This window comes from Lathyrus oleraceus, chromosome 1 (assembly GCF_024323335.1).
Source record: "Lathyrus oleraceus cultivar Zhongwan6 chromosome 1, CAAS_Psat_ZW6_1.0, whole genome shotgun sequence".
Taxonomy (NCBI): Eukaryota; Viridiplantae; Streptophyta; class Magnoliopsida; order Fabales; family Fabaceae; genus Lathyrus; species Lathyrus oleraceus.
This window is the reverse complement of record NC_066579.1, coordinates 33,886,706-33,897,993: the sequence shown is the minus strand read 5'-3', so window position 1 is coordinate 33,897,993 and position 11,288 is coordinate 33,886,706. Positions and strand designations below refer to the sequence as shown.

The window sequence follows — 11,288 nt, the reverse complement described above, 5'->3', positions numbered from 1 at the left end:
GTAACACAGGGTGTGACGGACGTCACACCCCACTCCTATTTTTTTGGCTTTGACGCGTAACAGAAGCACGTTCACCCTTTTTCTTCGCTTGACTCGTTGACACACGAGGGAACCTACGGAAGGAACTTTTGGGAAACGGTTACAGGATGGATGAATATAAATAGATCTTAAGTGGTGCCCTGGCTAGTCCCTCTCCTTTTTTCTGCCGTGCAAGCTTTTACAGCAATATATTTTACAGCATTCTACTTTCTTAGCATTTTTATTTCCTTTTCTTTTCTAGTTAATTTCCAAAGCATTGAATTTATTTTCTTTCACACTAGTTTCTACACCGGAAACTATTGTGTAGTTTTTACTGGATCTAACCTTACGTTAGGTCATAGTATTTTATTCCTTCGCCTTTATTTTCCTGTCCGAACGAAGATTGTGAAGAACAAATCCAACCGGTTTGTGGTGGAGTGTTCAAGCATCGAAGCTAGGGAACAACCAAGATTTCTATTAATTTTACAGGTTCATTAATTTATTGTTTTAATTTATATATGCTCTGTACTGCTGTTTATCTATATTGTTTGTCTGATATGGCTGTATTTAAGCATAATTATTGTTTAGGCTTGTTTAGCATGTCCGGCTAAATAAACTTAGATATCGGTATGTAAAGTAAGCGGAATACAGGAATCAAAACTAAGTTGGTTTAAATTTATTTTAAAAAATATAGTCACTCTTTTTATGGTCTCAATTTACAGAGTTAATACCAAAGTTTTTGTACGAGAGTAAAAAAAACATAAAGAAGTTAAAATCAATAGAACGACGGTTTGAGCTTTTAACTGGACAGTGTAAATTGGACATTAACTTTAAATCAGGGCGAAAGCAATTTTTAGAGTTAATTAAATTCTAATCATTTTCAAAAAGTATTTTTAAAGGTTAAATGTGAGGACGAGAGTTAAGCATTTAAGTTTAATCATATAATCTAAGTCAACAGAGCGAGAGTTTGAGACGAGGGTGTTTAAACGGTTAGTATTTTAATAAAAAGAGTTTCTATAGATTCTATTGCTTTCAAAAAGTGATTTTAGACTTAACTAAATAGTGAGAGCGTACGTTAATATAAAGTCATAGTCTGATTCAACTGAGCGAGAGTTTGAGAAAAGATTTTTAATCAATAGTGTCTACTGAAAAGACTTATTTTAAAACTAAGAAACCAACGAAGATTTGATTCCCTAATTACGACGAACTACATACCGATATCCGCGTCTTTGATATTTAATCTAGATCCGATTTTAGTTTTACTTTTCCCCCTAATCAACAAAGTATCATCCGCCTTAGCTTTACGAAGTAACCTTAGAAAAACGGTATATCGATTCATTAAGTCCCTGTGGGATCGATATCTTTTAAAACTACGCGATTAGACTGTGTACTTGCAGTTAATACCCCAATAGACTCATAAAGTCGTGATCAAGTTTTTGGCGCCGTTGCCGGGGACTTTTATTTAGTCGATATCGTAACTCTTCTGTTACGCTGTAGAGACTAAGGCAATTTTTATTTTTCCCTTGTCTTTCGTTGATTTGTATGCCACACACTCGCTCACAAGGCGAACCGTACTACTTACGAATCAACGATGTTGAACGATATCTCCGAGTCTTACGACGAATTCGGGAGTATCGTGCTGCAAATAATCTTCCTCCAATCGAAATTCCTGATCTCAAAAATCTTCTTCCATCGCCGATACCCGAGATGGAAGAACCAGCTCGTGCTCTTCGAGATTACGCCGCTCCATCACAAGATGAGCCGCATTCGAGTATTGCTTCACCCGCAATCGAAGCAAACAACTTCGAACTTAAACCTTCGCTGTTGCAGGCAGTGCAACAGAACCAATTTTCTGGAAATCCTACCGAGGATCCAAACCTTCATTTATCCGTATTCGTCCAATACGTTGATACTGTTAAAGCTAATGGTGTCACTTCAGAGGCAATTCGACTTCGTCTCTTTCCTTTCTCGTTAAGAGATAAAGCTAGAAGATGGCTTCAGTCTCTTCCTTCCAACTCAGTCACCACATGGAATGAGTTGAAGAAAGTCTTTCTTGCCCGATATTTTCCTCCAAGCAAAACAGCTATGTTAAGAGCCCAGATAAATGGATTTAAGCAGAAAGATAACGAGTCTCTTTTCGAAGCATGGGAAAGATACAAAGACATGATGAGACTTTGTCCACACCATGGTTTAGAGGACTGGTTAGTAATCCATACCTTCTATAATGGTCTCTTATACAACACAAGGTTAACAATAGACGCCGTCGCAGGTGGTGCGCTTATGGATAAACCCTACGCTGACGCTTATCAACTTATCGAGAGCATGGCCCAAAATCATTATCAGTGGGGAAGAGACCGAACGATGGTAGAAAAACCTCAAACAAAAGGGGGAATGTACGAGATAAGTAGCCTTGATCATGTTAATGCAAAAATGGATGCTCTTGCCCAGAAAATTGAAAGTTTAAATGTATCACCTCCAGCCACCGTGGTTGCCGTAACTCAAAATTGCGAAGTCTGTGGAATTCAAGGTCACACTCCTACAGATTGTCAACTCCTAACAGGAATCCAAGCAGAGCAAGTGAACTATGATCAAGGAAATCCCTACTCGCATACCTATAACTCGAACTGGAAGAACCATCCTAATTTTTCATATAAAAGTAATAATGCTTTATACGCACCAGGTCAAGCTCCCAGTCAAGCCCCAGCTATACCTCCTGGATATCAAAAGCCGGCCCCATCTACACCTAACAATAACGTTCCTAGGAAATCCAACTTGGAAATCATGATGGAGAACTTCATAGCTTCTCAACAGCAAACCAATAAAGAGTTCTTAAACCAGAATGTACACACTAACGAACAGATTAAACAACTAGCAAGTAAAGTAGATGCCCTGGCTACCCATAACAAAATGCTGGAAACACAAATCTCACAAGTAGCTCAACAACAAGCGCCTACTGCTGCCCCAACTGGTACATTTCCTGGACAGCCCTAACCTAACCCGAAAAGCCACGCTCATGCAATTATATTAAGAAGTGGAACAGAGGTAGAAGGACCGTCTGACCCAAGGATTGAGAACCAAAACTCTAAAAAGTCAACTGAGGAAGAAAGTAAACCTAAGGAAAAGGAAGAGTGTAACAAGGAAACCATAGAAAAGAAAGAACCTTATGTACCTCCACCGCCTTACAAACCATCTATCCTTTATCCTCAAAGGCTTATTAAAACCAAAGACGCGGGCCAATTTAAAAAATTTGTTGACCTACTGAAACAATTAAACGTCACCATTCCTTTTACAGAAGCTATTACACAGATGCCCTCATATGCTAAGTTCTTAAAAGAAATTCTTTCTAATAAAAGGAAACTTGAAGATAGCGAAACCGTTACACTCACTGCTGAGTGCAGCGCGATAATCCAAAATATGCCTCCTAAACTTAAAGATCCTGGTAGTTTCTCTATACCCTGTCACATAGGAAAATTTGTCATAGACAAAGCTCTATGCGATTTAGGAGCCAGTATCAGTGTTATGCCCTTGTCCATATGCAAGAGACTTGAAATGGGAGAATTAAGACCAACTAAAATGTCTGTGCAATTAGCAGATCGTTCCGTTAGATATCCCGTAGGAATTCTTGAAAACGTTCCCGTGCGCATAGGTCAATTCTACATCCCAACCGATTTTATAATTATGGACATAAGAGAAGATGAAGTTACCCCCATTATATTGGGAAGACCATTCTTAGCAACCGCCGGTGCCATCATAGACGTAAAACGAGGACGACTCACTTTCGAAGTAGGAGAAGAGAAAATTGAGTTCATTCTTTCCAAATTTTTGAAAGCACCTGCAATAGAAGACACATGTTACTTCATGGATATCATCGATGAATGCATAAAAGAAACAAAATTAGAAAATGACGAATTGTCTGACTGTCATGTAGAAGACAGACTGAACCAATGTTTAGCAATAACATCGGATCCTACATAATGCCTTAAGAAACCAACCCTCGACCTGAAAACACTTCCCAAAAATCTGAGATATGAATTCCTAGACTCAGAACTTGAACGACCAGTGATAGTCAATGCAGACCTAGGAAAACTCGAAACCGAAAAACTCCTATATATCTTAAGAAAATATCCAACCGCACTAGGATACAACATCACCGATCTTAAAGGGATAAGTCCTTCTATTTGTATGCACCGCATCATGCTAGAAGAAGACTATAAAACTTCTAGGGAACATCAGAGGAGACTAAACTCGATCCTGAGTGAGGTAGTAAAGAAGGAAGTAATGAAATTATTAGAGGCAGGTATCATATATCCTATATCTGATAGCAAATGGGTTAGCCCTGTACACGTAGTACCAAAGAAAGGGGTATAACCGTGATCGAAAATGAAAAAGGAGAAACTATAACCAAACGAATCAAATCGGGATGGAGAATGTGCATTGACTATAGGAAGCTAAACAAAGCAACCCGAAAAGATCATTTTCCTTTACCATTCATAGACCAGATGTTAGAACGACTAGCCAAGCATTCTCATTTCTGCTATCTAGACGGCTACTCAGGCTTCTTTCAAATACCAATTCATCCTGATGACCAAGAAAAGACAACGTTCACATGTCCTTTTGGTACCTTCGCTTATCGACGAATGTCGTTTGGCTTGTGCAATGCTCCTGCAACCTTCCAAAGGTGCATGATGGTAATATTCACCGATTTTCTCGAAAACATTATGGAAGTCTTTATGGATGACTTTTCCGTATGCAGACAAAGTTTCGAAGAATGTCTTGAAAACCTAGAAAGAGTTCTAGAACGATGTGTAAAAGTAAACCTAGTACTTAATTGGGAAAAATGTCACTTTATGGTACAAGAAGGAATTGTTTTAGGACACATCATATCAAATAGAGGAATTGAAGTAGACAAAGCCAAAATAGAAGTAATCAAAAACCTTCAACCTCCGAAAACTGTGAGAGAAGTACGAAGCTTCTTAGGACATGCCGGTTTTTACCGACGATTTATTAAAGATTTCTCTAAAATAACTAAACCTTTAACCGGATTATTAATGAAAGATGCTGAATTCATCTTCGACAATAAATGTTTAGAAGCATTTCAAACACTTAAATAAGCATTGATCTCCGCACCCATAATGCAGACTCCGGATTGGAATGAACCATTCGAAATAATGTGTGACGCAAGTGACTACGCCGTAGGCGCTGTTTTAGGACAACGAAAGGATAAAAAACTTCACGTCATATATTATGCGAGTAGAACTCTAGATGAAGCACAAATGAATTACGCCACGACCGAGAAAGAACTTTTAGCAGTAGTATTTGCACTAGATAAATTTCGTTCCTACTTGGTCGGAGCTAAAATAATCGTTTACACTGACCATGCTGCCATTAAGTACCTCTTAACAAAAAAAGACGCTAAACCTAGACTTCTAAGGTGGATCTTGTTGCTACAAGAATTTGATTTGGAAATCAAAGATAAAAAAGGAACTGAAAACGTAGTAGCAGATCACCTCTCTAGACTTGAAAACCTGGAACCGGAAAGAACATCGATCAATGATGATTTCTCGTACGATAAACTTATAGCTAATTTGGAAGAAAATAGAGCTGATGAACAGGTAGAGACCACCTTGGCTGTATGCGTTACACCATGGTACGCTGATTTTGTCAATTATTTAGCCGCCGGAGTGGTTCCACTTGATTTATCCTACCAACAAAAGAAACGATTCTTCCATGACATAAAACATTATTACTGGGATGACCCTTTACTTTTCAAAAGAGGCCCCGATGGTATTTTCCGTTGGTGTATACCTGAAGAAGAGGTAGAAAGTATAATCCAACATTGTCATTCCGCTCCTTATGGTGGACACGCAAGTACATCCAAGACCTGCTCTAAAATCCTACAAGTCGGTCTTTATTGGCCAAACATATGGAAGGATGTGCATGCTGCTGTCAAGAAATGTGATAGGTGTCAACGCACAGGAAACATATCTAGACGTGACGAGATGCCACAAAAGGGCATTTTGGAAGTAGAAATTTTCGATGTGTGGGGAATAGATTTCATGGGACCTTTTCCACCTTCTTTCGGTAACAAGTACATACTCGTAGCGGCTGACTACGTATCAAAATGGATTGAGGCTATAGCTTCTCCAACAAACGACACACGAGTAGTAACTAGACTCTTTAAGAATATAATCTTTCCAAGATTTGGTGTCCCAAGAATAGTCGTCAGTAATGGTGGATCACATTTCATATCTAAGATACTCGAAAAATTATTATTTAAGTATGGCGTAAAACATCGAGTAGAAACACCTTACCATCCTCAAACTAGTGGACAAGTGGAAGTATCTAACAGAGAAATTAAATAGATGTTGGAAAAAACAGTCGCTACATCAGGGAAAGACTGGTCATCAAAATTACCCGAAGCTTTATGGGCATATCGAACCGCTTACAAAACTCCCATAGGAACAACCCCATTTAGGCTTATTTATGGTAAATCTTGCCACCTCCCAGTAGAGTTAGAACATAAGGCCTATTGGGCTATTAAAAATTTTAATTTAAACTATAAGGTCGCCGGTGAAAAGCGAATCCTAGATATAAACGAATTAGAGGAACTTAGACAAGACGCATACGAAAATGCCAGAATCTACAAAGAAAGAACGAAAAAATGGCATGATAAACGCATATCAAGGAAAACTTTCAAACAAGGCGATGTAGTCCTCTTGTTTAACTCTAGACTTAAGTTATTCCCAGGAAAACTACGCTCTAGATGGTCAGGCCCTTTCCAAGTCACTAATGTCTTTCCTAGTGGGGCTGTGGAAATTAAAGGAAAATCTATTGAAGCATTTATCGTAAACGGGCAGCGTCTGAAACATTATCACTATGATGAAAACAATGAAGACTCGCAAGTCCTGCACTTAGACGTATTGTCTCCAAAATTTATAGATTAACATTTAATACTTTTATGTCGAGCTTGCGACATTAAACAAAGCGTTTCGTGGGAGACAACCCACAACTGTCTATTTTATTTTCTATTCTTTTTTATTTTATTCAGTATTCATTCTTCATTTATTTTATAAAACTTTTCTTTTTTTTTTCTTTCGGCATCTGGCCAAATCCTGACTAAATTCTTGTTTTTCTTTTCTTTAGTTAACATTAACCTGATGGGACATATTGATCGTATGGGTATCAAATTCTGAGGGAGAGCTCAGAGACAAAAATTTGAAGAACTAGCGGATAGAGAGATGCACCCAAGTTTTTATGTTGATGATTGGGCAATGACTGCCCTTGGACTAAGAGAGAGTGTCTTGTATCTGCTGAGTCAAATAGGGTGGGAAACCACTCCTATTCGAAGACAATTTGTCACTTACCGGAGGCTAACTCTAGAATTCCTTAGCTCCCTGATGTATCTACCAAACCATGGAAAAGGAATAAGCCGAGGTTTCATTCAGTTCAGGATGTTCAACATGGAGTATCAGTATAACATTCAAGAATTTACTAACCTTTTAGGGTTCCCTACTTCTTTTGATACATTCACCATGAGCCAAGAAGACCTTTTTGAATATAGAGAGCTTGAGCATTTTTGGGGAAGTTTGACGGGTAATGACGACCCCGAGGAACATGAGTTTCTCTCTGGAAACATACATAACCCGGCTTTTCGTTATTTCCACAAGATCCTAGCACACACTCTTTTTGGGAAGAAATCAAACATTACCACAGTATCACGTGATGAACTCTTCATAATATTTTGTGCTTCCCAGAACCGTCCAGTGAATGGTGCCACTTATATGTTGGCGAGTTTTGACCGCCTTATTCAAGATGACCGTGCACCGATCCTAATAGGAGGATTGATAACTATGATTGCTAATGCTATTGGATTGCGCCAACCCATGCTTGACTTGAACCCTTTTTGTGGCATTGAGCCTATGAATATACCTTTCCTCTTCAACACTATGTTTATAGGAAACCTTGGACCTGAAGAGTTTGAACTAATAATTAATAACCAAGCTTTTTACCTATTCACCATGCCTAGTCCGATGACTAGTGTCCATAACCGAAATAATTGGCTCTACAACCTGAATGGAATACCTTCTCCTGTTAGATCTGTTGAATCCATCCAAGACTATGAGATTTGTGACGACCAGATTCCTTATGTTGAGTCTGATCCACAGACACCAACTGGTTACCATGATGTTGCCTCTCCACCTCATCCTATCCCGCCCGCAGAATCGGCAATACCTGATCATAGACATCATATGCCCGGAACTGATTATAACACCGTCATTCAAGCCTTGATGTCAGAACAAGATGCCATTAGAGAAGAGTTAACTAATATGGGACATGAATTTCTGGGATACATGAGTAGTATGACAAATCAATTCGACGAGTTGCTAAACCGTGTCAATTCCTTTGCTCCTCCGGCCAGAGATCCTACAAGTGGCTAGAAGTTTTTAGTGAATTAGTTTTAGTTTTAGGCAATTTATAGTTTCGTTTAACATTGCTTTTAATCTTAATATTTGTTTTTCCATGTTTTCTTTTGTCTTTAAATGTTACATTATATTTATTGAAGCTATTGGCATTATTGGTTTATTTTATTTTATTTTGATTTATGCAATATCTACAATTACCAGTAATGATATTCACTATATGCTACTACTTACATAGCCTATTAGAGAAAAATATATATATACACTATGGTGTGTAGTAGAATAGCATACATGGCAATTCAAAAATATAACAATAGCAAATATAATAAACAAAACAAAAAAAAATTAATAAAAAAATTTTATGAAGCACCCACGTCAGCAGTCACGAGCGCCAGTGACCGTTGCAAGCTAACTGGTGTGACGAGCGTCACACAACCATCACGGTCATCACGCAAATGCACATGACGCCCGTAACACCTTCTGTCACGAGCGTGACAGCTTCAGAATAGGTGAACGTTAGTGACCGTTGGGGACATGACCGTTGCTCCCATCTTTTCATTTTTCCATTCAACTCACCTTTACTCCATCCCACTCACATTCATCCACATTTATTTTTCTCTCACCCACTCACCTTCCCAATTCCAAAAACTTTTCCTATAAATACCTACAATATCTTTCTTCCTACACCACATCACTCCAACAAACCACTTCTACACAATATATTTCATTCTCTTTTCCTTCTTTTACCTACCTACCAATATGGCGGAGAACCAATAATTCGGAAATATTATCTTCCGATCTGAAGATGATAACTATCAACGAGAGCAGTTCGTTCGGTTCCAACAACGAGGTGTCGTATCTACCAGGTATCCTGATTTAAATTGTTTACAAGAATTAGGATTACTTCAAGGTGTGCAATGGCTACTTCGCTTTCTGATTTAATTTTCTTTGCACACAAATCACCCTACATACCCATCACTCACCTTAGAATTTTAAGTTCTTATTCATACACCACTCCAACCGGTGAAGACGAGTACTTAACCGGTACCGCAAATTTCCGCATGTTCAACACCGAGTACTCACTATCCCAGGAACAGTTGAGTGCCATGCTACACTTTCCTGTAGAAGGCCAAGTCCACCCAAGAATCCCTCCGAACTCACAGTGGCACATAAACGCCTTCGACCTCTTTAGAAAAATATCCGGTGTGGAAACCAATAACTGGGATGCACTACTTGCTTCACACATACATAACCCCACTATCCGGTATTCTTCCTCCACTGCGTCTTTGAAATGGATACAAAGGTAAACGCCGCTTCTTTTTTACTTCACCATATTCGTACCCTTTGTGCTAGAGGCCGCCAACCTTTTGTGATTGGAGGATTAATAACCACCATAGCACTTGGTCTGAATCTAGGGGACCGGCTTCAAAATTTGCAATCTCTGCCACCCCTATTTATGGATATAAGCTATTGTCGCTCCAGCCGCTTAATCAAAAATAGGGTAGGCGGAAGGTATTATCTTATGGTGAATAACCAAGAAGTCCCAAGCGTTGTTTTGCCCAACATTGCCCTCACAGATGTCACCAACCCCGACCGATTCATCTATGATCTGAATGCTCCCGAAGCTACCGACCCTACACAAGCAAACCCGCTCCAGGACGAGTTTGAGGAAATGGAGCAAGGTGATCAAGGTCCTGAACAACAGTCAGCCCCGCTTAACCCTTCCGATAATGCAACTGGTCCATCCTCCCGACGTCGTCGAAGAAGAAGGCCAGCAACAATGAAGACATCATGGATGCTATTGATGTTATGCATGCGCAGAATAACGAAAGATGCAACTGATGCGCCAGATGCAACAATAAAGGAAGCGAGGAATGCAATAACCGACCAGCGGTTCACTGACTTGCTCAACAGGTTTGATGACTTGGAAGTTCGTCAACGATCACCGGGTCCGAGAACAAAGCGGAGGCAGAATTGAGTTGGGTTCCCTTTTCTTTTCCCTTTCTTTTGTCTTCTTTGAAAACTTGGGGACAATGTTTCATTTAAGTGTGGGGGGGAAAACTTTGTTTCAGTTATGATTACTTCTCTTTCAACATTCCTCTTCCAGTAGTTTTTTTCCCTTTATTGTTATTTCCCTTTTATATAAAATATATATATATATATATAATATATATATATATATATATAATATATAATATATATATATATATATAATATATAATATTTATTTCAAGTCGAGTCCCTAGTGTGAAATTTTTATTATCTATTCCCCTCAATTTTCTGAGCCATAACAAAAATCAACACACTCAATAAGTATAAAGGTTGCTTATTTTATCAAACTTGAGTAAAATTAAGACAAAAATTATTACCGCCCCAACACTCTAAAACCTCAACATGTTAGATCGGCTAAGTACCTATTATACCAATTCCTTGAACTTTTAGTTTTATAGTAACCCCGAGTAGTTTATACGAGAAGTCGGCACCATCTTAATAGCAACTACGTGGAGAGCCGATGAATAAGTGAATGATTCCCAAAACAATATATTAAAAATCAGGTAATGCACTAATTAAGTTAGGTGATCCTTACCCGATCATTTAATCCAAAGGTTGCGGACCCTACAAAAACATTGTATGAACGATCCATTGTGAGTTGGTTCAGCGGTTTCTGGTGCTGAACTTGGTAGGGCGGACTACGATCCGATCCCCCGCAATTTGCAATGGACTAAATAACGAAGTTATCCAACTTATGTACCAGAACTTCTAGCTAAAAGGGATCAGAATCGCTAACCGGTTACTCCACTATGTGCGCGAAAAGATAAAGGGCTTAATGTGATTTCGCTAGAATGAAAA

At 38.8% G+C, this 11,288-nt stretch overlaps 1 non-coding gene across 1 annotated transcript; it reads right to left on the bottom strand.

Annotated features, from left to right (window-relative positions):
• Positions 1–2,103: 2,103 nt before the first annotated feature.
• Positions 2,104–2,210, bottom strand: LOC127116204 (small nucleolar RNA R71). Its single transcript, XR_007801175.1, has one exon. It is a non-coding gene; the product is annotated as a small nucleolar RNA R71 (small nucleolar RNA).
• Positions 2,211–11,288: the final 9,078 nt, after the last annotated feature.